Below are 26252 nucleotides of genomic sequence, written 5' to 3'. Positions count from 1 at the left end.
GAATCTGGAACTTTAATCCAGCACCTTAGACACTGCTGATTTTTAGCTAATGCATCTGGATCATATTGATCAGATGTTGAGGAGAAAGGACTTTATTATTATTGATTTTCTTATTAGTGGAGAAAAACACATTGCCATCACTGACTGACATTTTCATAGTAAAATCATTATGGAAGCAGTGGGATTCATACCCACGCCTCCAGAGCGACTGGAACCTAAATCCAGTGCCTTAGACCACTCGCCCTTGCTACCCCATGGATACTTTTGACTCACAGCTCAGAGTTCTGGATCATATAGTTAAGATTACAAGAAAAAATTGTGTAGTTATAAATCAATACTTGAAAAGAAGTGTCATGTTAAAAGTGTTTAAAATACAAAAAGTTAAGGAATCATAAAAAAGGTACAAAATTAGTAGACAATATTAATGAGTAAGGATTTTTTATTATTGATTTGCTGTTTAGTAGAGTAAAACAGTTTGACATCAAGAAATGTCATTTTCTCTTGAAAATAATTATGGCAGCAGTGGGATTTGAACCCACGCCTCCAAAGAGACTGGAGCCTTAATCCAGCGCCTTAGACCGCTCGGCCATGCTACCACATATCTATTTTGGCTCCAAAGGTTATAGTTTATTATTTTACATATTATTTTTAAAGTTTGAGAAGACTCTTGAAATTGTGATAAACTGTTTTAAAATCTAGGACAGATGATGAACTTTTCAACCTTCCAATATTTTACTTTAGCAACTTAGTGGCCTTAGACCGCTCGGCCATGGTACCACATGGACACTCTTAGCTCACAGATCTGGGTCATATAGCTCAGGTTACAGTAAAAAACATTTTTTTAAATCAATATTTAAAAAGAAGTGTAATGCAAAAAGTGTTTAAATTATGTACAAAACGTTTTGGAAGGTTAAAAAAGTACATAAATTGACATAAAATATCAATGAGAAAGGATATTTTTATTATTCATTTGCTGTTTAGTAGAGAAAAAACACTTTGACATCAATTACTTATTTTTTCTCAGGGAAAATAATTATGGCGGCAGTAGGTTTTGAACCAATTCCTCCAAAGAATCTGGAACTTTAATCCAGCACCTTAGACACTGCTGATTTTTAGCTAATGCATCTGGATCATATTGATCAGATGTTGAGGAGAAAGGACTTTATTATTATTGATTTTCTTATTAGTGGAGAAAAACACATTGCCATCACTGACTGACATTTTCATAGTAAAAGCATTATGGAAGCAGTGGGATTCAGACCCACGCCTCCAGAGAGACTGGAACCTAAATCCAGTGCCTTAGACCACTCGCCCTTGCTACCCCATGGATACTTTTGACTCAAAGCTCAGAGTTCTGGATCATATAGTTAAGATTACAAGAAAAAATTGTGTAGTTATAAATCAATACTTGAAAAGAAGTGTCATGTTAAAAGTGTTTAAAATACAAAAATTTAAAAAAGGTACAAAATTAGCAGACAATATTAATTAGAAAGGATTTTTTATTATTGACTTGCTGTTTAGTGGAGAAAAACACTTTGACATCAATGACAGTCGTTTTATCTTGAAAATAATTATGACAGCAGTGGAATTTGAACCCATGCCTCCAAACAGACTGGAGCCTTAATGCAGCATCTTAGACCGCTCAGCCACATTTCTACCTTGACTCCATAGCTCATAGTTTATAATTTTACATATTATTTTTACATTTTGAGAAGACTCTTGAAATTATGATAAACTGTTTTAAAATCTAGGGCAGATGATGAACTTTTTAACCTACCAATATTTTATTTTAGCAGCTTAGTGGCCTTAGACCGCTCGGCCATGGTACCAAATGAACACTCTTAGCTCACAGATCTGGGCCATATAGCACAGATTACAGTACAAACATTTTTTTTGTTTTAAATAAATACTTAAAAAGAAGTGTCATACCAAAAGTGTTTTAAGTTATGTACAAAATGTTTTGGAAGGTTAAAAAAGTACATCAATTGACATAAAATATTAATGAGAAAGGATTTTTTTATTATTCATTTGCTGTTTAGTAAAGAAAAACACTTTGACATCAATGACTTATTTTTTCTTAGGAAAAATAATTATGGCGGCAGTAGGTTTTGATCCAAAGCCTCCAAAGAAACTGGAACCTTAATCCAGCACCTTAGACACTGCTGATTTTTAGCTCATGCATCTGGATCATATCAATCAGCTATTGAGGAGAAAAGTCTTTATTATTATTGTTTTTCTTATTAGTGGAGAAAAACATTTTGTCATCACTGACTGATGTTTTCATAGTAAAATCATTATGGCAGCAGTGGGATTTGAACCCACGCCTCCAGAGAGACTGGAGCCTAAATCCAGCGCCTTAGACCGCTCGGCCATGCTACCACATGGACCTGTTTGACCGAATGCTCACAGTTCTGGATCATACAGTTGAGATTACAGGGAAAAAATGTGTTGTTTTAAATCAATACTTGAAAAGAAGTGTCATGTTACAAGTATTTAAAATACAAAAAGTTAAGGAAGCATAAAAAAGGTACAAAATTAGTAGACAATATTAATGAGTAAGGATTTTTTATTATTGATTTGCTGTTTAGTAGAGTAAAACAGTTTGACATCAATAAATGTCATTTTCTCTTGAAAATAATTATGGCAGCAGTGGGATTTGAACCCACGCCTCCAAAGAGACTGGAGCCTTAATCCAGCGCCTTAGACCACTCGGCCATGCTACCACATATCTATTTTGGCTCCAAAGGTCATAGTTTATTATTTTACATATTATTTTTAAAGTTTGAGAAGACTCTTGAAATTGTGATAAACTGTTTTAAAATCTAGGACAGATGATGAACTTTTCAACCTTCCAATATTTTACTTTAGCAACTTAGTGGCCTTAGTCCGCTCGGCCATGGTACCACATGGACACTCTTAGCTCACAGATCTGGGTCATATAGCTCAGGTTACAGTAAAAACATTTTTTTAAATCAATATTTAAAAAGAAGTGTAATGCAAAAAGTGTTTAAATTATGTACAAAACGTTTTGGAAGGTTAAAAAAGTACATAAATTGACATAAAATATCAATGAGAAAGGATATTTTTATTATTCATTTGCTGTTTAGTAGAGAAAAAACACTTTGACATCAATTACTTATTTTTTCTCAGGGAAAATAATTATGGCGGCAGTAGGTTTTGAACCAATTCCTCCAAAGAATCTGGAACTTTAATCCAGCACCTTAGACACTGCTGATTTTTAGCTAATGCATCTGGATCATATTGATCAGATGTTGAGGAGAAAGGACTTTATTATTATTGATTTTCTTATTAGTGGAGAAAAACACATTGCCATCACTGACTGACATTTTCATAGTAAAATCATTATGGAAGCAGTGGGATTCATACCCACGCCTCCAGAGCGACTGGAACCTAAATCCAGTGCCTTGGACCACTCGCCCTTGCTACCCCATGGATACTTTTGACTCACAGCTCAGAGTTCTGGATCATATAGTTAAGATTACAAGAAAAAATTGTGTAGTTATAAATCAATACTTGAAAAGAAGTGTCATGTTAAAAGTGTTTAAAATACAAAAAGTTAAGGAATCATAAAAAAGGTACAAAATTAGTAGACAATATTAATGAGTAAGGATTTTTTTATTATTGATTTGCTGTTTAGTAGAGTAAAACAGTTTGACATCAAGAAATGTCATTTTCTCTTGAAAATAATTATGGCAGCAGTGGGATTTGAACCCACGCCTCCAAAGAGACTGGAGCCTTAATCCAGCGCCTTAGACCGCTCGGCCATGCTACCACATATCTATTTTGGCTCCAAAGGTCATAGTTTATTATTTTACATATTATTTTTAAAGTTTGAGAAGACTCTTGAAATTGTGATAAACTGTTTTAAAATCTAGGACAGATGATGAACTTTTCAACCTTCCAATATTTTACTTTAGCAACTTAGTGGCCTTAGACCGCTCGGCCATGGTACCACATGGACACTCTTAGCTCACAGATCTGGGTCATATAGCTCAGGTTACAGTAAAAAACATTTTTTTAAATCAATATTTAAAAAGAAGTGTAATGCAAAAAGTGTTTAAATTATGTACAAAATGTTTTGGAAGGTTAAAAAAGTACATAAATTGACATAAAATATCAATGAGAAAGGATATTTTTATTATTCATTTGCTGTTTAGTAGAGAAAAAACACTTTGACATCAATTACTTATTTTTTCTCAGGGAAAATAATTATGGCGGCAGTAGGTTTTGAACCAATTCCTCCAAAGAATCTGGAACTTTAATCCAGCACCTTAGACACTGCTGATTTTTAGCTAATGCATCTGGATCATATTGATCAGATGTTGAGGAGAAAGGACTTTATTATTATTGATTTTCTTATTAGTGGAGAAAAACACATTGCCATCACTGACTGACATTTTTATAGTAAAATCATTAAGGAAGCAGTGGGATTCAGACCCACGCCTCCAGAGAGACTGGAACCTAAATCCAGTGCCTTAGACCACTCGCCCTTGCTACCCCATGGATACTTTTGACTCAAAGCTCAGAGTTCTGGATCATATAGTTAAGATTACAAGAAAAAATTGTGTAGTTATAAATCAATACTTGAAAAGAAGTGTCATGTTAAAAGTGTTTAAAATACAAAAATTTAAAAAAGGTACAAAATTAGCAGACATTATTAATTAGAAAGGATTTTTTATTATTGACTTGCTGTTTAGTGGAGAAAAACACTTTGACATCAATGACAGTCGTTTTATCTTGAAAATAATTATGACAGCAGTGGAATTTGAACCCATGCCTCCAAACAGACTGGAGCCTTAATGCAGCATCTTAGACCGCTCAGCCACATTTCTACCTTGACTCCATAGCTCATAGTTTATAATTTTACATATTATTTTTACATTTTGAGAAGACTCTTGAAATTATGATAAACTGTTTTAAAATCTAGGGCAGATGATGAACTTTTTAACCTACCAATATTTTATTTTAGCAGCTTAGTGGCCTTAGACCGCTCGGCCATGGTACCAAATGAACACTCTTAGCTCACAGATCTGGGCCATATAGCACAGATTACAGTACAAACATTTTTTTTTGTTTTAAATAAATACTTAAAAAGAAGTGTCATACCAAAAGTGTTTAAGTTATGTACAAAATGTTTTGGAAGGTTAAAAAAGTACATCAATTGACATAAAATATTAATGAGAAAGGATTTTTTTATTATTCATTTGCTGTTTAGTAAAGAAAAACACTTTGACATCAATGACTTATTTTTTCTTAGGAAAAATAATTATGGCGGCAGTAGGTTTTGATCCAAAGCCTCCAAAGAAACTGGAACCTTAATCCAGCACCTTAGACACTGCTGACTTTTAGCTCATGCATCTGGATCATATCAATCAGCTATTGAGGAGAAAAGTCTTTATTATTATTGTTTTTCTTATTAGTGGAGAAAAACATTTTGTCATCACTGACTGATGTTTTCATAGTAAAATCATTATGGCAGCAGCAGGATTTGAACCCACGCCTCCAGAGAGACTGGAGCCTAAATCCAGCGCCTTAGACCGCTCGGCCATGCTACCACATGGACCTGTTTGACCGAATGCTCACAGTTCTGGATCATACAGTTGAGATTACAGGGAAAAAATGTGTTGTTTTAAATCAATACTTGAAAAGAAGTGTCATGTTACAAGTATTTAAAATTCAAAAAGTTAAGGAAGCATAAAAAAGGTACAAAATTAGTAGACAATATTAATGAGTAAGGATTTTTTATTATTGATTTGCTGTTTAGTAGAGTAAAACAGTTTGACATCAATAAATGTCATTTTCTCTTGAAAATAATTATGGCAGCAGTGGGATTTGAACCCACGCCTCCAAAGAGACTGGAGCCTTAATCCAGCGCCTTAGACCGCTCGGCCATGCTACCACTTATCTATTTTGGCTCCAAAGGTCATAGTTTATTATTTTACATATTATTTTTAAAGGTTGAGAAGACTCTTGAAATTGTGATAAACTGTTTTAAAATCTAGGACAGATGATGAACTTTTTAACCTTCCAATATTTTACTTTAGCAACTTAGTGGCCTTAGACCGCTTGGCCATGGTACCACATGGACACTCTTAGCTCACAGATCTGGGTCATATAGCTCAGGTTACAGTAAAAAACATTTTTTTAAATCAATATTTAAAAAGAAGTGTAATGCAAAAAGTGTTTAAATTATGTACAAAACGTTTTGGAAGGTTAAAAAAGTACATAAATTGACATAAAATATCAATGAGAAAGGATATTTTTATTATTCATTTGCTGTTTAGTAGAGAAAAAACACTTTGACATCAATTACTTATTTTTTCTCAGGGAAAATAATTATGGCGGCAGTAGGTTTTGAACCAATTCCTCCAAAGAATCTGGAACTTTAATCCAGCACCTTAGACACTGCTGATTTTTAGCTAATGCATCTGGATCATATTGATCAGATGTTGAGGAGAAAGGACTTTATTATTATTGATTTTCTTATTAGTGGAGAAAAAAACATTGCCATCACTGACTGACATTTTCATAGTAAAATCATTATGGAAGCAGTGGGATTCATACCCACGCCTCCAGAGCGACTGGAACCTAAATCCAGTGCCTTAGACCACTCGCCCTTGCTACCCCATGGATACTTTTGACTCACAGCTCAGAGTTCTGGATCATATAGTTAAGATTACAAGAAAAAATTGTGTAGTTATAAATCAATACTTGAAAAGAAGTGTCATGTTAAAAGTGTTTAAAATACAAAAAGTTAAGGAATCATAAAAAAGGTACAAAATTAGTAGACAATATTAATGAGTAAGGATTTTTTATTATTGATTTGCTGTTTAGTAGAGTAAAACAGTTTGACATCTAGAAATGTCATTTTCTCTTGAAAATAATTATGGCAGCAGTGGGATTTGAACCCACGCCTCCAAAGAGACTGGAGCCTTAATCCAGCGCCTTAGACCGCTCGGCCATGCTACCACATATCTATTTTGGCTCCAAAGGTCATAGTTTATTATTTTACATATTATTTTTAAAGTTTGAGAAGACTCTTGAAATTGTGATAAACTGTTTTAAAATCTAGGACAGATGATGAACTTTTCAACCTTCCAATATTTTACTTTAGCAACTTAGTGGCCTTAGACCGCTCGGCCATGGTACCACATGGACACTCTTAGCTCACAGATCTGGGTCATATAGCTCAGGTTACAGTAAAAACATTTTTTTAAATCAATATTTAAAAAGAAGTGTAATGCAAAAAGTGTTTAAATTATGTACAAAACGTTTTGGAAGGTTAAAAAAGTACATAAATTGACATAAAATATCAATGAGAAAGGATATTTTTATTATTCATTTGCTGTTTAGTAGAGAAAAAACACTTTGACATCAATTACTTATTTTTTCTCAGGGAAAATAATTATGGCGGCAGTAGGTTTTGAACCAATTCCTCCAAAGAATCTGGAACTTTAATCCAGCACCTTAGACACTGCTGATTTTTAGCTAATGCATCTGGATCATATTGATCAGATGTTGAGGAGAAAGGACTTTATTATTATTGATTTTCTTATTAGTGGAGAAAAACACATTGCCATCACTGACTGACATTTTTATAGTAAAATCATTAAGGAAGCAGTGGGATTCAGACCCACACCTCCAGAGAGACTGGAACCTAAATCCAGTGCTTTAGACCACTCGCCCTTGCTACCCCATGGATACTTTTGACTCAAAGCTCAGAGTTCTGGATCATATAGTTAAGATTACAAGAAAAAATTGTGTAGTTATAAATCAATACTTGAAAAGAAGTGTCATGTTAAAAGTGTTTAAAATACAAAAATTTAAAAAGGTACAAAATTAGCAGACAATATTAATTAGAAAGGATTTTTTATTATTGACTTGCTGTTTAGTGGAGAAAAACACTTTGACATCAATGACAGTCGTTTTATCTTGAAAATAATTATGACAGCAGTGGAATTTGAACCCATGCCTCCAAACAGACTGGAGCCTTAATGCAGCATCTTAGACCGCTCAGCCACATTTCTACCTTGACTCCATAGCTCATAGTTTATAATTTTACATATTATTTTTACATTTTGAGAAGACTCTTGAAATTATGATAAACTGTTTTAAAATCTAGGGCAGATGATGAACTTTTTAACCTACCAATATTTTATTTTAGCAGCTTAGTGGCCTTAGACCGCTCGGCCATGGTACCAAATGAACACTCTTAGCTCACAGATCTGGGCCATATAGCACAGATTACAGTACAAACATTTTTTTTTGTTTTAAATAAATACTTAAAAAGAAGTGTCATACCAAAAGTGTTTAAGTTATGTACAAAATGTTTTGGAAGGTTAAAAAAGTACATCAATTGACATAAAATATTAATGAGAAAGGATTTTTTTATTATTCATTTGCTGTTTAGTAAAGAAAAACACTTTGACATCAATGACTTATTTTTTCTTAGGAAAAATAATTATGGCGGCAGTAGGTTTTGATCCAAAGCCTCCAAAGAAACTGGAACCTTAATCCAGCACCTTAGACACTGCTGATTTTTAGCTCATGCATCTGGATCATATCAATCAGCTATTGAGGAGAAAAGTCTTTATTATTATTGTTTTTCTTATTAGTGGAGAAAAACATTTTGTCATCACTGACTGATGTTTTCATAGTAAAATCATTATAGCAGCAGTGGGATTTGAACCCACGCCTCCAGAGAGACTGGAGCCTAAATCCAGCGCCTTATACCGCTCGGCCATGCTACCACATGGACGTGTATGACCGAATGCTCACAGTTCTGGATCATACAGTTGAGATTACAGGGAAAAAATGTGTTGTTTTAAATCAATACTTGAAAAGAAGTGTCATGTTACAAGTATTTAAAATACAAAAAGTTAAGGAAGCATAAAAAAGGTACAAAATTAGTAGACAATATTAATGAGTAAGGATTTTTTATTATTGATTTGCTGTTTAGTAGAGTAAAACAGTTTGACATCAATAAATGTCATTTTCTCTTGAAAATAATTATGGCAGCAGTGGGATTTGAACCCACGCCTCCAAAGAGACTGGAGCCTTAATCCAGCGCCTTAGACCGCTCGGCCATGCTACCACATATCTATTTTGGCTCCAAAGGTCATAGTTTATTATTTTACATATTATTTTTAAAGTTTGAGAAGACTCTTGAAATTGTGATAAACTGTTTTAAAATCTAGGACAGATGATGAACTTTTCAACCTTCCAATATTTTACTTTAGCAACTTAGTGGCCTTAGACCGCTCGGCCATGGTACCACATGGACACTCTTAGCTCACAGATCTGGGTCATATAGCTCAGGTTACAGTAAAAACATTTTTTAAAATCAATATTTAAAAAGAAGTGTAATGCAAAAAGTGTTTAAATTATGTACAAAACGTTTTGGAAGGTTAAAAAAGTACATAAATTGACATAAAATATCAATGAGAAAGGATATTTTTATTATTCATTTGCTGTTTAGTAGAGAAAAAACACTTTGACATCAATTACTTATTTTTTCTCAGGGAAAATAATTATGGCGGCAGTAGGTTTTGAACCAATTCCTCCAAAGAATCTGGAACTTTAATCCAGCACCTTAGACACTGCTGATTTTTAGCTAATGCATCTGGATCATATTGATCAGATGTTGAGGAGAAAGGACTTTATTATTATTGATTTTCTTATTAGTGGAGAAAAACACATTGCCATCACTGACTGACATTTTCATAGTAAAATCATTATGGAAGCAGTGGGATTCATACCCACGCCTCCAGAGCGACTGGAACCTAAATCCAGTGCCTTAGACCACTCGCCCTTGCTACCCCATGGATACTTTTGACTCACAGCTCAGAGTTCTGGATCATATAGTTAAGATTACAAGAAAAAATTGTGTAGTTATAAATCAATACTTGAAAAGAAGTGTCATGTTAAAAGTGTTTAAAATACAAAAATTTAAAAAAGGTACAAAATTAGCAGACAATATTAATTAGAAAGGATTTTTTATTATTGACTTGCTGTTTAGTGGAGAAAAACACTTTGACATCAATGACAGTCTTTTTATCTTGAAAATAATTATGACAGCAGTGGAATTTGAACCCATGCCTCCAAACAGACTGGAGCCTTAATGCAGCATCTTAGACCGCTCAGCCACATTTCTACCTTGACTCCATAGCTCATAGTTTATAATTTTACATATTATTTTTACATTTTGAGAAGACTCTTGAAATTATGATAAACTGTTTTAAAATCTAGGGCAGATGATGAACTTTTTAACCTACCAATATTTTATTTTAGCAGCTTAGTGGCCTTAGACCGCTCGGCCATGGTACCAAATGAACACTCTTAGCTCACAGATCTGGGCCATATAGCACAGATTACAGTACAAACGTTTTTTTTGTTTTAAATAAATACTTAAAAAGAAGTGTCATACCAAAAGTGTTTAAGTTATGTACAAAATGTTTTGGAAGGTTAAAAAAGTACTTCAATTGACATAAAATATTAATGAGAAAGGATTTTTTTATTATTCATTTGCTGTTTAGTAAAGAAAAACACTTTGACATCAATGACTTATTTTTTCTTAGGAAAAATAATTATGGCGGCAGTAGGTTTTGATCCTAAGCCTCCAAAGAAACTGGAACCTTAATCCAGCACCTTAGACACTGCTGATTTTTAGCTCATGCATCTGGATCATATCAATCAGCTATTGAGGAGAAAAGTCTTTATTATTATTGTTTTTCTCATTAGTGGAGAAAAACATTTTGTCATCACTGACTGATGTTTTTATAGTAAAATCATTATGGCAGCAGTGGGATTTGAACCCACGCCTCCAGAGAGACTGGAGCCTAAATCCAGCGCCTTAGACCGCTCGGCCATGCTACCACATGGACCTGTTTGACCAAATGCTCACAGTTCTGGATCATACAGTTGAGATTACAGGGAAAAAATGTGTTGTTTTAAATCAATACTTGAAAAGAAGTGTCATGTTACAAGTATTTAAAATACAAAAAGTTAAGGAAGCATAAAAAAGGTACAAAATTAGTAGACAATATTAATGAGTAAGGATTTTTTATTATTGATTTGCTGTTTAGTAGAGTAAAACAGTTTGACATCAATAAATGTCATTTTCTCTTGAAAATAATTATGGCAGCAGTGGGATTTGAACCCACGCCTCCAAAGAGACTGGAGCCTTAATCCAGCGCTTTAGACAGCTCGGCCATGCTACCATTTATCTATTTTGGCTCCAAAGGTCATAGTTAATTATTTTACATATTATTTTTAAAGTTTGAGAAGACTCTTGAAATTGTGATAAACTGTTTTAAAATCTAGGACAGATGATGAACTTTTCAACCTTCCAATATTTTACTTTAGCAACTTAGTGGCCTTAGACCGCTCGGCCATGGTACCACATGGACACTCTTAGCTCACAGATCTGGGTCATATAGCTCAGGTTACAGTAAAAACATTTTTTAAATCAATATTTAAAAAGAAGTGTAATGCAAAAAGTGTTTAAATTATGTACAAAACGTTTTGGAAGGTTAAAAAAGTACATAAATTGACATAAAATATCAATGAGAAAGGATATTTTTATTATTCATTTGCTGTTTAGTAGAGAAAAAACACTTTGACATCAATTACTTATTTTTTCTCAGGGAAAATAATTATGGCGGCAGTAGGCTTTGAACCAATTCCTCCAAAGAATCTGGAACTTTAATCCAGCACCTTAGACACTGCTGATTTTTAGCTAATGCATCTGGATCATATTGATCAGATGTTGAGGAGAAAGGACTTTATTATTATTGATTTTCTTATTAGTGGAGAAAAACACATTGCCATCACTGACTGACATTTTCATAGTAAAATCATTATGGAAGCAGTGGGATTCATACCCACGCCTCCAGAGCGACTGGAACCTAAATCCAGTGCCTTAGACCACTCGCCCTTGCTACCCCATGGATACTTTTGACTCAAAGCTCAGAGTTCTGGATCATATAGTTAAGATTACAAGAAAAAATTGTGTAGTTATAAATCAATACTTGAAAAGAAGTGTCATGTTAAAAGTGTTTAAAATACAAAAATTTAAAAAAGGTACAAAATTAGCAGACAATATTAATTAGAAAGGATTTTTTATTATTGACTTGCTGTTTAGTGGAGAAAAACACTTTGACATCAATGACAGTCTTTTTATCTTGAAAATAATTATGACAGCAGTGGAATTTGAACCCATGCCTCCAAACAGACTGGAGCCTTAATGCAGCATCTTAGACCGCTCAGCCACATTTCTACCTTGACTCCATTGCTCATAGTTTATAATTTTACATATTATTTTTACATTTTGAGAAGACTCTTGAAATTATGATAAACTGTTTTAAAATCTAGGGCAGATGATGAACTTTTTAACCTACCAATATTTTTTTTTAGCAGCTTAGTGGCCTTAGACCGCTCGGCCATGGTACCAAATGAACACTCTTAGCTCACAGATCTGGGCCATATAGCACAGATTACAGTACAAACTTTTTTTTGTTTTAAATAAATACTTAAAAAGAAGTGTCATACCAAAAGTGTTTAAGTTATGTACAAAATGTTTTGGAAGGTTAAAAAAGTACATCAATTGACATAAAATATTAATGAGAAAGGATTTTTTTATTATTCATTTGCTGTTTAGTAAAGAAAAACACTTTGACATCAATGACTTATTTTTTCTTAGGAAAAATAATTATGGCGGCAGTAGGTTTTGATCCTAAGCCTCCAAAGAAACTGGAACCTTAATCCAGCACCTTAGACACTGCTGATTTTTAGCTCATGCATCTGGATCATATCAATCAGCTATTGAGGAGAAAAGTCTTTATTATTATTGTTTTTCTTATTAGTGGAGAAAAACATTTTGTCATCACTGACTGATGTTTTCATAGTAAAATCATTATGGCAGCAGTGGGATTTGAACCCACGCCTCCAGAGAGACTGGAGCCTAAATCCAGCGCCTTAGACCGCTCGGCCATGCTACCACATGGACCTGTTTGACCGAATGCTCACAGTTCTGGATCATACAGTTGAGATTACAGGGAAAAAATGTGTTGTTTTAAATCAATACTTGAAAAGAAGTGTCATGTTACAAGTATTTAAAATACAAAAAGTTAAGGAAGCATAAAAAAGGTACAAAATTAGTAGACAATATTAATGAGTAAGGATTTTTTATTATTGATTTGCTGTTTAGTAGAGTAAAACAGTTTGACATCAATAAATGTCATTTTCTCTTGAAAATAATTATGGCAGCAGTGGGATTTGAACCCACGCCTCCAAAGAGACTGGAGCCTTAATCCAGCGCCTTAGACCGCTCGGCCATGCTACCACATATCTATTTTGGCTCCAAAGGTCATAGTTTATTATTTTACATATTATTTTTAAAGTTTGAGAAGACTCTTGAAATTGTGATAAAATGTTTTAAAATCTAGGACAGATGATGAACTTTTCAACCTTCCAATATTTTACTTTAGCAACTTAGTGGCCTTAGACCGCTCGGCCATGGTACCACATGGACACTCTTAGCTCACAGATCTGGGTCATATAGCTCAGGTTACAGTAAAAAACATTTTTTTAAATCAATATTTAAAAAGAAGTGTAATGCAAAAAGTGTTTAAATTATGTACAAAACGTTTTGGAAGGTTAAAAAAGTACATAAATTGACATAAAATATCAATGAGAAAGGATATTTTTATTATTCATTTGCTGTTTAGTAGAGAAAAAACACTTTGACATCAATTACTTATTTTTTCTCAGGGAAAATAATTATGGCGGCAGTAGGCTTTGAACCAATTCCTCCAAAGAATCTGGAACTTTAATCCAGCACCTTAGACACTGCTGATTTTTAGCTAATGCATCTGGATCATATTGATCAGATGTTGAGGAGAAAGGACTTTATTATTATTGATTTTCTTATTAGTGGAGAAAAACACATTGCCATCACTGACTGACATTTTCATAGTAAAATCATTATGGAAGCAGTGGGATTCATACCCACGCCTCCAGAGCGACTGGAACCTAAATCCAGTGCCTTAGACCACTCGCCCTTGCTACCCCATGGATACTTTTGACTCAAAGCTCAGAGTTCTGGATCATATAGTTAAGATTACAAGAAAAAATTGTGTAGTTATAAATCAATACTTGAAAAGAAGTGTCATGTTAAAAGTGTTTAAAATACAAAAATTTAAAAAGGTACAAAATTAGCAGACAATATTAATTAGAAAGGATTTTTTATTATTGACTTGCTGTTTAGTGGAGAAAAACACTTTGACATCAATGACAGTCTTTTTATCTTGAAAATAATTATGACAGCAGTGGAATTTGAACCCATGCCTCCAAACAGACTGGAGCCTTAATGCAGCATCTTAGACCGCTCAGCCACATTTCTACCTTGACTCCATTGCTCATAGTTTATAATTTTACATATTATTTTTACATTTTGAGAAGACTCTTGAAATTATGATAAACTGTTTTAAAATCTAGGGCAGATGATGAACTTTTTAACCTACCAATATTTTATTTTAGCAGCTTAGTGGCCTTAGACCGCTCGGCCATGGTACCAAATGAACACTCTTAGCTCACAGATCTGGGCCATATAGCACAGATTACAGTACAAACATTTTTTTTTGTTTTAAATAAATACTTAAAAAGAAGTGTCATACCAAAAGTGTTTAAGTTATGTACAAAATGTTTTGGAAGGTTAAAAAAGTACATCAATTGACATAAAATATTAATGAGAAAGGATTTTTTTATTATTCATTTGCTGTTTAGTAAAGAAAAACACTTTGACATCAATGACTTATTTTTTCTTAGGAAAAATAATTATGGCGGCAGTAGGTTTTGATCCTAAGCCTCCAAAGAAACTGGAACCTTAATCCAGCACCTTAGACACTGCTGATTTTTAGCTCATGCATCTGGATCATATCAATCAGCTATTGAGGAGAAAAGTCTTTATTATTATTGTTTTTCTTATTAGTGGAGAAAAACATTTTGTCATCACTGACTGATGTTTTCATAGTAAAATCATTATGGCAGCAGTGGGATTTGAACCCACGCCTCCAGAGAGACTGGAGCCTAAATCCAGCGCCTTAGACCGCTCAGCCATGCTACCACATGGACCTGTTTGACCGAATGCTCACAGTTCTGGATCATACAGTTGAGATTACAGGGAAAAAATGTGTTGTTTTAAATCAATACTTGAAAAGAAGTGTCATGTTACAAGTATTTAAAATACAAAAAGTTAAGGAAGCATAAAAAAGGTACAAAATTAGTAGACAATATTAATGAGTAAGGATTTTTTATTATTGATTTGCTGTTTAGTAGAGTAAAACAGTTTGACATCAATAAATGTGATTTTCTCTTGAAAAGAATTATGGCAGCAGTGGGATTTGAACCCACGCCTCCAAAGAGACTGGAGCCTTAATCCAGCGCCTTAGACCGCTCGGCCATGCTACTACATATCTATTTTGGCTCCAAAGGTCATAGTTTATTATTTTACATATTATTTTTAAAGTTTGAGAAGACTCTTGAAATTGTGATAAACTGTTTTAAAATCTAGGACAGATGAGGAACTTTTCAACCTTCCAATATTTTACTTTAGCAACTTAGTGGCCTTAGACCGCTCGGCCATGGTACCACATGGACACTCTTAGCTCACAGATCTGGGTCATATAGCTCAGGTTACAGTAAAAACATTTTTTTAAATCAATATTTAAAAGAAGTGTAATGCAAAAAGTGTTTAAATTATGTACAAAACGTTTTGGAAGGTTAAAAAAGTACATAAATTGACATAAAATATCAATGAGAAAGGATATTTTTATTATTCATTTGCTGTTTAGTAGAGAAAAAACACTTTGACATCAATTACTTATTTTTTCTCAGGGAAAATAATGATGGCGGCAGTAGGCTTTGAACCAATTCCTCCAAAGAATCTGGAACTTTAATCCAGCACCTTAGACACTGCTGATTTTTAGCTAATGCATCTGGATCATATTGATCAGATGTTGAGGAGAAAGGACTTTATTATTATTGATTTTCTTATTAGTGGAGAAAAACACATTGCCATCACTGACTGACATTTTCATAGTAAAATCATTATGGAAGCAGTGGGATTCAGACCCACGCCTCCAGAGAGACTGGAACCTAAATCCAGTGCCTTACACCACTCGCCCTTGCTACCCCATGGATACTTTTGACTCAAAGCTCAGAGTTCTGGATCATATAGTTAAGATTACAAGAAAAAATTGTGTAGTTATAAATCAATACTTGAAAAGAAGTGTCATGTTAAAAGTGTTTAAAATACAAAAATTTAAAAAAGGTACAAAATTAGCAGACAATATTAATTAGAAAGGATTTTTTATTATTGACTTGCTGTTTAGTGGAGAAAAACACTTTGACATCAATGACAGTCGTTTTATCTTGAAAATAATTATGACAGCAGTGGAATTTGAACCCATGCCTCCAAACAGACTGGAGCCTTAATGCAGCATCTTAGACCGCTCAGCCACATTTCTACCTTGACTCCATAGCTCATAGTTTATAATTTTACATATTATTTTTACATTTTTAGAAGACTTGAAATTATGATAAACTGTTTTAAAATCAAGGGCAGATGATGAACTTTTTAACCTACCAATATTTTATTTTAGCAGCTTAGTGGCCTTAGACCGCTCGGCCATGGTACCAAATGAACACTCTTAGCTCACAGATCTGGGCCATATAGCACAGATTACAGTACAAACATTTTTTTTTTGTTTTAAATAAATACTTAAAAAGAAGTGTCATACCAAAAGTGTTTAAGTTATGTACAAAATGTTTTGGAAGGTTAAAAAAGTACATCAATTGACATAAAATATTAATGAGAAAGGATTTTTTTATTATTCATTTGCTGTTTAGTAAAGAAAAACACTTTGACATCAATGACTTATTTTTTCTTAGGAAAAATAATTATGGCGGCAGTAGGTTTTGATCCTAAGCCTCCAAAGAAACTGGAACCTTAATCCAGCACCTTAGACACTGCTGATTTTTAGCTCATGCATCTGGATCATATCAATCAGCTATTGAGGAGAAAAGTCTTTATTATTATTGTTTTTCTTATTAGTGGAGAAAAACATTTTGTCATCACTGACTGATGTTTTCATAGTAAAATCATTATGGCAGCAGTGGGATTTGAACCCATGCCTCCAGAGAGACTGGAGCCTAAATCCAGCGCCTTAGACCGCTCGGCCATGCTACCACATGTACCTGTTTGACCGAATGCTCACAGTTCTGGATCATACAGTTGAGATTACAGGGAAAAAATGTGTTGTTTTAAATCAATACTTGAAAAGAAGTGTCATATTACAAGTATTTAAAATACAAAAAGTTAAGGAAGCATAAAAAAGGTACAAAATTAGTAGACAATATTAATGAGTAAGGATTTTTTATTATTGATTTGCTGTTTAGTAGAGTAAAACAGTTTGACATCAATAAATGTCATTTTCTCTTGAAAATAATTATGGCAGCAGTGGGATTTGAACCCACGCCTCCAAAGAGACTGGAGCCTTAATCCAGCACCTTAGACCGCTCAGCCATGCTACCACATATCTGTTTTGGCTCCAAAGGTCATAGTTTATTATTTTACATATTATTTTTAAAGTTTGAGAAGACTCTTGAAATTGTGATAAACTGTTTTAAAATCTAGGACAGATGAGGAACTTTTCAACCTTCCAATATTTTACTTTAGCAACTTAGTGGCCTTAGACCGCTCGGCCATGGTACCACATGGACACTCTTAGCTCACAGATCTGGGTCATATAGCTCAGGTTACAGTAAAAACATTTTTTTTAAATCAATATTTAAAAAGAAGTGTAATGCAAAAAGTGTTTAAATTATGTACAAAACGTTTTGGAAGGTTAAAAAAGTACATAAATTGACATAAAATATCAATGAGAAAGGATATTTTTATTATTCATTTGCTGTTTAGTAGAGAAAAAACACTTTGACATCAATTACTTATTTTTTCTCAGGGAAAATAATTATGGCGGCAGTAGGTTTTGAACCAATTCCTCCAAAGAATCTGGAACTTTAATCCAGCACCTTAGACACTGCTGATTTTTAGCTAATGCATCTGGATCATATTGATCAGATGTTGAGGAGAAAGGACTTTATTATTATTGATTTTCTTATTAGTGGAGAAAAACACATTGCCATCACTGACTGACATTTTCATAGTAAAATCATTATGGAAGCAGTGGGATTCATACCCACGCCTCCAGAGCGACTGGAACCTAAATCCAGTGCCTTAGACCACTCGCCCTTGCTACCCCATGGATACTTTTGACTCACAGCTCAGAGTTCTGGATCATATAGTTAAGATTACAAGATAAAATTGTGTAGTTATAAATCAATACTTGAAAAGAAGTGTCATGTTAAAAGTGTTTAAAATACAAAAATGTAAAAAAGGTACAAAATTAGCAGACAATATTAATTAGAAAGGATTTTTTATTATTGACTTGCTGTTTAGTGGAGAAAAACACTTTGACATCAATGACAGTCTTTTTATCTTGAAAATAATTATGACAGCAGTGGAATTTGAACCCATGCCTCCAAACAGACTGGAGCCTTAATGCAGCATCTTAGACCGCTCAGCCACATTTCTACCTTGACTCCATAGCTCATAGTTTATAATTTTACATATTATTTTTACATTTTGAGAAGACTCTTGAAATTATGATAAACTGTTTTAAAATCTAGGGCAGATGATGAACTTTTTAACCTACCAATATTTTATTTTAGCAGCTCAGTGGCCTTAGACCGCTCGGCCATGGTACCAAATGAACACTCTTAGCTCACAGATCTGGGCCATATAGCACAGATTACAGAACAAACGTTTTTTTTGTTTTAAATAAATACTTAAAAAGAAGTGTCATACCAAAAGTGTTTAAGTTATGTACAAAATGTTTTGGAAGGTTAAAAAAGTACATCAATTGACATAAAATATTAATGAGAAAGGATTTTTTTATTATTCATTTGCTGTTTAGTAAAGAAAAACACTTTGACATCAATGACTTATTTTTTCTTAGGAAAAATAATTATGGCGGCAGTAGGTTTTGATCCTAAGCCTCCAAAGAAACTGGAACCTTAATCCAGCACCTTAGACACTGCTGATTTTTAGCTCATGCATCTGGATCATATCAATCAGCTATTGAGGAGAAAAGTCTTTATTATTATTGTTTTTCTTATTAGTGGAGAAAAACATTTTGTCATCACTGACTGATGTTTTCTTAGTAAAATCATTATGGCAGCAGTGGGATTTGAACCCACGCCTCCAGAGAGACTGGAGCCTAAATCCAGCGCCTTAGACCGCTCGGCCATGCTACCACATGGACCTGTTTGACCGAATGCTCACAGTTCTGGATCATACAGTTGAGATTACAGGGAAAAAATGTGTTGTTTTAAATCAATACTTGAAAAGAAGTGTCATGTTACAAGTATTTAAAATACAAAAAGTTAAGGAAGCATAAAAAAGGTACAAAATTAGTAGACAATATTAATGAGTAAGGATTTTTTATTATTGATTTGCTGTTTAGTAGAGTAAAACAGTTTGACATCAATAAATGTCATTTTCTCTTGAAAATAATTATGGCAGCAGTGGGATTTGAACCCACGCCTCCAAAGAGACTGGAGCCTTAATCCAGCGCCTTAGACCGCTCGGCCATGCTACCACATATCTATTTTGGCTCCAAAGGTCATAGTTTATTATTTTACATATTATTTTTAAAGTTTGAGAAGACTCTTGAAATTGTGATTAACTGTTTTAAAATCTAGGACAGATGAGGAACTTTTCAACCTTCCAATATTTTACTTTAGCAACTTAGTGGCCTTAGACCGCTCGGCCATGGTACCACATGGACACTCTTAGCTCACAGATCTGGGTCATATAGCTCAGGTTACAGTAAAAACATTTTTTTAAATCAATATTTAAAAAGAAGTGTAATGCAAAAAGTGTTTAAATTATGTACAAAACGTTTTGGAAGGTTAAAAAAGTACATAAATTGACATAAAATATCAATGAGAAAGGATATTTTTATTATTCATTTGCTGTTTAGTAGAGAAAAAACACTTTGACATCAATTACTTATTTTTTCTCAGGGAAAATAATTATGGCGGCAGTAGGTTTTGAACCAATTCCTCCAAAGAATCTGGAACTTTAATCCAGCACCTTAGACACTGCTGATTTTTAGCTAATGCATCTGGATCATATTGATCAGATGTTGAGGAGAAAGGACTTTATTATTATTGATTTTCTTATTAGTGGAGAAAAACACATTGCCATCACTGACTGACATTTTTATAGTAGAATCATTAAGGAAGCAGTGGGATTCAGACCCACGCCTCCAGAGAGACTGGAACCTAAATCCAGTGCCTTAGACCACTCGCCCTTGCTACCCCATGGATACTTTTGACTCAAAGCTCAGAGTTCTGGATCATATAGTTAAGATTACAAGATAAAATTGTGTAGTTATAAATCAATACTTGAAAAGAAGTGTCATGTTAAAAGTGTTTAAAATACAAAAATTTAAAAAGGTACAAAATTAGCAGACAATATTAATTAGAAAGGATTTTTTATTATTGACTTGCTGTTTAGTGGAGAAAAACACTTTGACATCAATGACAGTCTTTTTATCTTGAAAATAATTATGACAGCAGTGGAATTTGAACCCATGCCTCCAAACAGACTGGAGCCTTAATGCAGCATCTTAGACCGCTCAGCCACATTTCTACCTTGACTCCATAGCTCATAGTTTATAATTTTACATATTATTTTTACATTTTGAGAAGACTCTTGAAATTATGATAAACTGTTTTAAAATCTAGGGCAGATGATGAACTTTTTAACCTACCAATATTTTATTTTAGCAGCTTAGTGGCCTTAGACCGCTCGGCCATGGTACCAAATGAACACTCTTAGCTCACAGATCTGGGCCATATAGCACAGATTACAGTACAAACGTTTTTTTTGTTTTAAATAAATACTTAAAAAGAAGTGTCATACCAAAAGTGTTTAAGTTATGTACAAAATGTTTTGGAAGGTTAAAAAAGTACATCAATTGACATAAAATATTAATGAGAAAGGATTTTTTTATTATTCATTTGCTGTTTAGTAAAGAAAAACACTTTGACATCAATGACTTATTTTTTCTTAGGAAAAATAATTATGGCGGCAGTAGGTTTTGATCCTAAGCCTCCAAAGAAACTGGAACCTTAATCCAGCACCTTAGACACTGCTGATTTTTAGCTCATGCATCTGGATCATATCAATCAGCTATTGAGGAGAAAAGTCTTTATTATTATTGTTTTTCTTATTAGTGGAGAAAAACATTTTGTCATCACTGACTGATGTTTTCTTAGTAAAATCATTATGGCAGCAGTGGGATTTGAACCCACGCCTCCAGAGAGACTGGAGCCTAAATCCAGCGCCTTAGACCGCTCGGCCATGCTACCACATGGACCTGTTTGACCGAATGCTCACAGTTCTGGATCATACAGTTGAGATTACAGGGAAAAAATGTGTTGTTTTAAATCAATACTTGAAAAGAAGTGTCATGTTACAAGTATTTAAAATACAAAAAGTTAAGGAAGCATAAAAAAGGTACAAAATTAGTAGACAATATTAATGAGTAAGGATTTTTTATTATTGATTTGCTGTTTAGTAGAGTAAAACAGTTTGACATCAATAAATGTCATTTTCTCTTGAAAATAATTATGTCAGCAGTGGGATTTGAACCCACGCCTCCAAAGAGACTGGAGCCTTAATCCAGCGCCTTAGACCGCTCGGCCATGCTACCACATATCTATTTTGGCTCCAAAGGTCATAGTTTATTATTTTACATATTATTTTTAAAGTTTGAGAAGACTCTTGAAATTGTGATAAACTGTTTTAAAATCTAGGACAGATGAGGAACTTTTCAACCTTCCAATATTTTACTTTAGCAACTTAGTGGCCTTAGACCGCTTGGCCATGGTACCACATGGACACTCTTAGCTCACAGATCTGGGTCATATAGCTCAGGTTACAGTAAAAATATTTTTTTAAATCAATATTTAAAAAGAAGTGTAATGCAAAAAGTGTTTAAATTATGTACAAAACGTTTTGGAAGGTTAAAAAAAGTACATAAATTGACATAAAATATCAATGAGAAAGGATATTTTTATTATTCATTTGCTGTTTAGTAGAGAAAAAACACTTTGAAACACTTTGACATCAATTACTTATTTTTTCTCAGGGAAAATAATTATGGCGGCAGTAGGTTTTGAACCAATTCCTCCAAAGAATCTGGAACTTTAATCCAGCACCTTAGACACTGCTGATTTTTAGCTAATGCATCTGGATCATATTGATCAGATGTTGAGGAGAAAGGACTTTATTATTATTGATTTTCTTATTAGTGGAGAAAAACACATTGCCATCACTGACTGACATTTTCATAGTAAAATCATTATGGAAGCAGTGGGATTCATACCCACGCCTCCAGAGCGACTGGAACCTAAATCCAGTGTCTTAGACCACTCGCCCTTGCTACCCCATGGATACTTTTGACTCACAGCTCAGAGTTCTGGATCATATAGTTAAGATTACAAGATAAAATTGTGTAGTTATAAATCAATACTTGAAAAGAAGTGTCATGTTAAAAGTGTTTAAAATACAAAAATGTAAAAAAGGTACAAAATTAGCAGACAATATTAATTAGAAAGGATTTTTTATTATTGACATGCTGTTTAGTGGAGAAAAACACTTTGACATCAATGACAGTCTTTTTATCTTGAAAATAATTATGACAGCAGTGGAATTTGAACCCATGCCTCCAAACAGACTGGAGCCTTAATGCAGCATCTTAGACCGCTCAGCCACATTTCTACCTTGACTCCATAGCTCATAGTTTATAATTTTACATATTATTTTTACATTTTGAGAAGACTCTTGAAATTATGATAAACTGTTTTAAAATCTAGGGCAGATGGTGAACTTTTTAACCTACCAATATTTTATTTTAGCAGCTTAGTGGCCTTAGACCGCTCGGCCATGGTACCAAATGAACACTCTTAGCTCACAGATCTGGGCCATATAGCACAGATTACAGAACAAACGTTTTTTTTTGTTTTAAATAAATACTTAAAAAGAAGTGTCATACCAAAAGTGTTTAAGTTATGTACAAAATGTTTTGGAAGGTTAAAAAAGTACATCAATTGACATAAAATATTAATGAGAAAGGATTTTTTTATTATTCATTTGCTGTTTAGTAAAGAAAAACACTTTGACATCAATGACTTATTTTTTCTTAGGAAAAATAATTATGGCGGCAGTAGGTTTTGATCCTAAGCCTCCAAAGAAACTGGAACCTTAATCCAGCACCTTAGACACTGCTGATTTTTAGCTCATGCATCTGGATCATATCAATCAGCTATTGAGGAGAAAAGTCTTTATTATTATTGTTTTTCTTATTAGTGGAGAAAAACATTTTGTCATCACTGACTGATGTTTTCTTAGTAAAATCATTATGGCAGCAGTGGGATTTGAACCCACGCCTCCAGAGAGACTGGAGCCTAAATCCAGCGCCTTAGACCGCTCGGCCATGCTACCACATGGACCTGTTTGACCGAATGCTCACAGTTCTGGATCATACAGTTGAGATTACAGGGAAAAAATGTGTTGTTTTAAATCAATACTTGAAAAGAAGTGTCATGTTACAAGTATTTAAAATACAAAAAGTTAAGGAAGCATAAAAAAGGTACAAAATTAGTAGACAATATTAATGAGTAAGGATTTTTTATTATTGATTTGCTGTTTAGTAGAGTAAAACAGTTTGACATCAATAAATGTCATTTTCTCTTGAAAATAATTATGGCAGCAGTGGGATTTGAACCCACGCCTCCAAAGAGACTGGAGCCTTAATCCAGCGCCTTAGACCGCTCGGCCATGCTACCACATATCTATTTTGGCTCCAAAGGTCATAGTTTATTATTTTACATATTATTTTTAAAGTTTGAGAAGACTCTTGAAATTGTGATAAACTGTTTTAAAATCTAGGACAGATGATGAACTTTTCAACCTTCCAATATTTTACTTTAGCAACTTAGTGGCCTTAGACCGCTCGGCCATGGTACCACATGGACACTCTTAGCTTACAGATCTGGGTCATATAGCTCAGGTTACAGTAAAAAACATTTTTTTAAATCAATATTTAAAAAGAAGTGTAATGCAAAAAGTGTTTAAATTATGTACAAAACGTTTTGGAAGGTTAAAAAAGTACATAAATTGATATAAAATATCAATGAGAAAGGATATTTTTTTTATTCATTTGCTGTTTAGTAGAGAAAAAACACTTTGACATCAATTACTTATTTTTTCTCAGGGAAAATAATGATGGCGGCAGTAGGCTTTGAACCAATTCCTCCAAAGAATCTGGAACTTTAATCCAGCGCCTTAGACACTGCTGATTTTTAGCTAATGCATCTGGATCATATTGATCAGATGTTGAGGAGAAAGGACTTTATTATTATTGATTTTCTTATTAGTGGAGAAAAACACATTGCCATCACTGACTGACATTTTCATAGTAAAATCATTATGGAAGCAGTGGGATTCATACCCACGCCTCCAGAGCGACTGGAACCTAAATCCAGTGCCTTAGACCACTCGCCCTTGCTACCCCATGGATACTTTTGACTCAAAGCTCAGAGTTCTGGATCATATAGTTAAGATTACAATAAAAAATTGTGTAGTTATAAATCAATACTTGAAAAGAAGTGTCATGTTAAAAGTGTTTAAAATGCAAAAATTTAAAAAAGGTACAAAATTAGCAGACAATATTAATTAGAAAGGATTTTTTATTATTGACTTGCTGTTTAGTGGAGAAAAACACTTTGACATCAATGACAGTCTTTTTATCTTGAAAATAATTATGACAGCAGTGGAATTTGAACCCATGCCTCCAAACAGACTGGAGCCTTAATGCAGCATCTTAGACCGCTCAGCCACATTTCTACCTTGACTCCATAGCTCATAGTTTATAATTTTACATATTATTTTTACATTTTGAGAAGACTCTTGAAATTATGATAAACTGTTTTAAAATCTAGGGCAGATGATGAACTTTTTAACCTACCAATATTTTATTTTAGCAGCTTAGTGGCCTTAGACCGCTCGGCCATGGTACCAAATGAACACTCTTAGCTCACAGATCTGGGCCATATAGCACAGATTACAGTACAAACGTTTTTTTTGTTTTAAATAAATACTTAAAAAGAAGTGTCATACCAAAAGTGTTTAAGTTATGTACAAAATGTTTTGGAAGGTTAAAAAAGTACATCAATTGACATAAAATATTAATGAGAAAGGATTTTTTTATTATTCATTTGCTGTTTAGTAAAGAAAAACACTTTGACATCAATGACTTATTTTTTCTTAGGAAAAATAATTATGGCGGCAGTAGGTTTTGATCCTAAGCCTCCAAAGAAACTGGAACCTTAATCCAGCACCTTAGACACTGCTGATTTTTAGCTCATGCATCTGGATCATATCAATCAGCTATTGAGGAGAAAAGTCTTTATTATTATTGTTTTTCTTATTAGTGGAGAAAAACATTTTGTCATCACTGACTGATGTTTTCATAGTAAAATCATTATGGCAGCAGTGGGATTTGAACCCACGCCTCCAGAGAGACTGGAGCCTAAATCCAGCGCCTTAGACCGCTCGGCCATGCTACCACATGGACCTGTTTGACCGAATGCTCACAGTTCTGGATCATACAGTTGAGATTACAGGGAAAAAATGTGTTGTTTTAAATCAATACTTGAAAAGAAGTGTCATGTTACAAGTATTTAAAATACAAAAAGTTAAGGAAGCATAAAAAAGGTACAAAATTAGTAGACAATATTAATGAGTAAGGATTTTTTATTATTGATTTGCTGTTTAGTAGAGTAAAACAGTTTGACATCAATAAATGTCATTTTCTCTTGAAAATAATTATGGCAGCAGTGGGATTTGAACCCACGCCTCCAAAGAGACTGGAGCCTTAATCCAGCACCTTAGACCGCTCGGCCATGCTACCACATATCTGTTTTGGCTCCAAAGGTCATAGTTTATTATTTTACATATTATTTTTAAAGTTTGAGAAGACTCTTGAAATTGTGATTAACTGTTTTAAAATCTAGGACAGATGAGGAACTTTTCAACC

The 26252-nt window shown here is 33.6% G+C and overlaps 25 non-coding genes across 25 annotated transcripts; all 25 read right to left on the bottom strand.

Moving 5' to 3' along the window:
* Positions 1 to 514: 514 nt before the first annotated feature.
* On the bottom strand, positions 515 to 596 carry TRNAL-AAG (transfer RNA leucine (anticodon AAG)). Its single transcript has one exon. It is a non-coding gene; the product is annotated as a tRNA-Leu (tRNA).
* Positions 597 to 2297: 1701 nt separating this feature from the next.
* On the bottom strand, positions 2298 to 2379 carry TRNAL-UAG (transfer RNA leucine (anticodon UAG)). Its single transcript has one exon. It is a non-coding gene; the product is annotated as a tRNA-Leu (tRNA).
* Positions 2380 to 2641: 262 nt separating this feature from the next.
* TRNAL-AAG (transfer RNA leucine (anticodon AAG)) lies at positions 2642 to 2723 on the bottom strand. The gene has a single exon. It is a non-coding gene; the product is annotated as a tRNA-Leu (tRNA).
* Positions 2724 to 3711: 988 nt separating this feature from the next.
* TRNAL-AAG (transfer RNA leucine (anticodon AAG)) lies at positions 3712 to 3793 on the bottom strand. The gene has a single exon. It is a non-coding gene; the product is annotated as a tRNA-Leu (tRNA).
* Positions 3794 to 5494: 1701 nt separating this feature from the next.
* TRNAL-UAG (transfer RNA leucine (anticodon UAG)) lies at positions 5495 to 5576 on the bottom strand. The gene has a single exon. It is a non-coding gene; the product is annotated as a tRNA-Leu (tRNA).
* A 262-nt stretch (positions 5577 to 5838) lies between these two features.
* TRNAL-AAG (transfer RNA leucine (anticodon AAG)) lies at positions 5839 to 5920 on the bottom strand. The gene has a single exon. It is a non-coding gene; the product is annotated as a tRNA-Leu (tRNA).
* Positions 5921 to 6908: 988 nt separating this feature from the next.
* On the bottom strand, positions 6909 to 6990 carry TRNAL-AAG (transfer RNA leucine (anticodon AAG)). Its single transcript has one exon. It is a non-coding gene; the product is annotated as a tRNA-Leu (tRNA).
* Positions 6991 to 8689: 1699 nt separating this feature from the next.
* On the bottom strand, positions 8690 to 8771 carry TRNAL-UAG (transfer RNA leucine (anticodon UAG)). The gene has a single exon. It is a non-coding gene; the product is annotated as a tRNA-Leu (tRNA).
* A 262-nt stretch (positions 8772 to 9033) lies between these two features.
* TRNAL-AAG (transfer RNA leucine (anticodon AAG)) lies at positions 9034 to 9115 on the bottom strand. Its single transcript has one exon. It is a non-coding gene; the product is annotated as a tRNA-Leu (tRNA).
* Positions 9116 to 10814: 1699 nt separating this feature from the next.
* TRNAL-UAG (transfer RNA leucine (anticodon UAG)) lies at positions 10815 to 10896 on the bottom strand. The gene has a single exon. It is a non-coding gene; the product is annotated as a tRNA-Leu (tRNA).
* A 262-nt stretch (positions 10897 to 11158) lies between these two features.
* On the bottom strand, positions 11159 to 11240 carry TRNAL-AAG (transfer RNA leucine (anticodon AAG)). The gene has a single exon. It is a non-coding gene; the product is annotated as a tRNA-Leu (tRNA).
* Positions 11241 to 12937: 1697 nt separating this feature from the next.
* On the bottom strand, positions 12938 to 13019 carry TRNAL-UAG (transfer RNA leucine (anticodon UAG)). Its single transcript has one exon. It is a non-coding gene; the product is annotated as a tRNA-Leu (tRNA).
* A 262-nt stretch (positions 13020 to 13281) lies between these two features.
* On the bottom strand, positions 13282 to 13363 carry TRNAL-AAG (transfer RNA leucine (anticodon AAG)). The gene has a single exon. It is a non-coding gene; the product is annotated as a tRNA-Leu (tRNA).
* Positions 13364 to 15063: 1700 nt separating this feature from the next.
* Positions 15064 to 15145, bottom strand: TRNAL-UAG (transfer RNA leucine (anticodon UAG)). The gene has a single exon. It is a non-coding gene; the product is annotated as a tRNA-Leu (tRNA).
* A 262-nt stretch (positions 15146 to 15407) lies between these two features.
* On the bottom strand, positions 15408 to 15489 carry TRNAL-AAG (transfer RNA leucine (anticodon AAG)). Its single transcript has one exon. It is a non-coding gene; the product is annotated as a tRNA-Leu (tRNA).
* A 1698-nt stretch (positions 15490 to 17187) lies between these two features.
* On the bottom strand, positions 17188 to 17269 carry TRNAL-UAG (transfer RNA leucine (anticodon UAG)). Its single transcript has one exon. It is a non-coding gene; the product is annotated as a tRNA-Leu (tRNA).
* Positions 17270 to 17531: 262 nt separating this feature from the next.
* On the bottom strand, positions 17532 to 17613 carry TRNAL-AAG (transfer RNA leucine (anticodon AAG)). The gene has a single exon. It is a non-coding gene; the product is annotated as a tRNA-Leu (tRNA).
* A 1700-nt stretch (positions 17614 to 19313) lies between these two features.
* Positions 19314 to 19395, bottom strand: TRNAL-UAG (transfer RNA leucine (anticodon UAG)). Its single transcript has one exon. It is a non-coding gene; the product is annotated as a tRNA-Leu (tRNA).
* Positions 19396 to 19657: 262 nt separating this feature from the next.
* On the bottom strand, positions 19658 to 19739 carry TRNAL-AAG (transfer RNA leucine (anticodon AAG)). Its single transcript has one exon. It is a non-coding gene; the product is annotated as a tRNA-Leu (tRNA).
* A 1698-nt stretch (positions 19740 to 21437) lies between these two features.
* Positions 21438 to 21519, bottom strand: TRNAL-UAG (transfer RNA leucine (anticodon UAG)). Its single transcript has one exon. It is a non-coding gene; the product is annotated as a tRNA-Leu (tRNA).
* A 262-nt stretch (positions 21520 to 21781) lies between these two features.
* Positions 21782 to 21863, bottom strand: TRNAL-AAG (transfer RNA leucine (anticodon AAG)). Its single transcript has one exon. It is a non-coding gene; the product is annotated as a tRNA-Leu (tRNA).
* A 1711-nt stretch (positions 21864 to 23574) lies between these two features.
* TRNAL-UAG (transfer RNA leucine (anticodon UAG)) lies at positions 23575 to 23656 on the bottom strand. Its single transcript has one exon. It is a non-coding gene; the product is annotated as a tRNA-Leu (tRNA).
* Positions 23657 to 23918: 262 nt separating this feature from the next.
* Positions 23919 to 24000, bottom strand: TRNAL-AAG (transfer RNA leucine (anticodon AAG)). The gene has a single exon. It is a non-coding gene; the product is annotated as a tRNA-Leu (tRNA).
* A 1700-nt stretch (positions 24001 to 25700) lies between these two features.
* On the bottom strand, positions 25701 to 25782 carry TRNAL-UAG (transfer RNA leucine (anticodon UAG)). The gene has a single exon. It is a non-coding gene; the product is annotated as a tRNA-Leu (tRNA).
* Positions 25783 to 26044: 262 nt separating this feature from the next.
* TRNAL-AAG (transfer RNA leucine (anticodon AAG)) lies at positions 26045 to 26126 on the bottom strand. The gene has a single exon. It is a non-coding gene; the product is annotated as a tRNA-Leu (tRNA).
* Positions 26127 to 26252: the final 126 nt, after the last annotated feature.

The sequence above is a fragment of the Pseudophryne corroboree genome, chromosome 3 (assembly GCF_028390025.1).
Source record: "Pseudophryne corroboree isolate aPseCor3 chromosome 3, aPseCor3.hap2, whole genome shotgun sequence".
In the NCBI taxonomy this organism is placed as follows: Eukaryota; Metazoa; Chordata; class Amphibia; order Anura; family Myobatrachidae; genus Pseudophryne; species Pseudophryne corroboree.
Note: the sequence above shows the minus strand (reverse complement) of the source record. Positions and strands in the feature narration are given on the sequence as shown.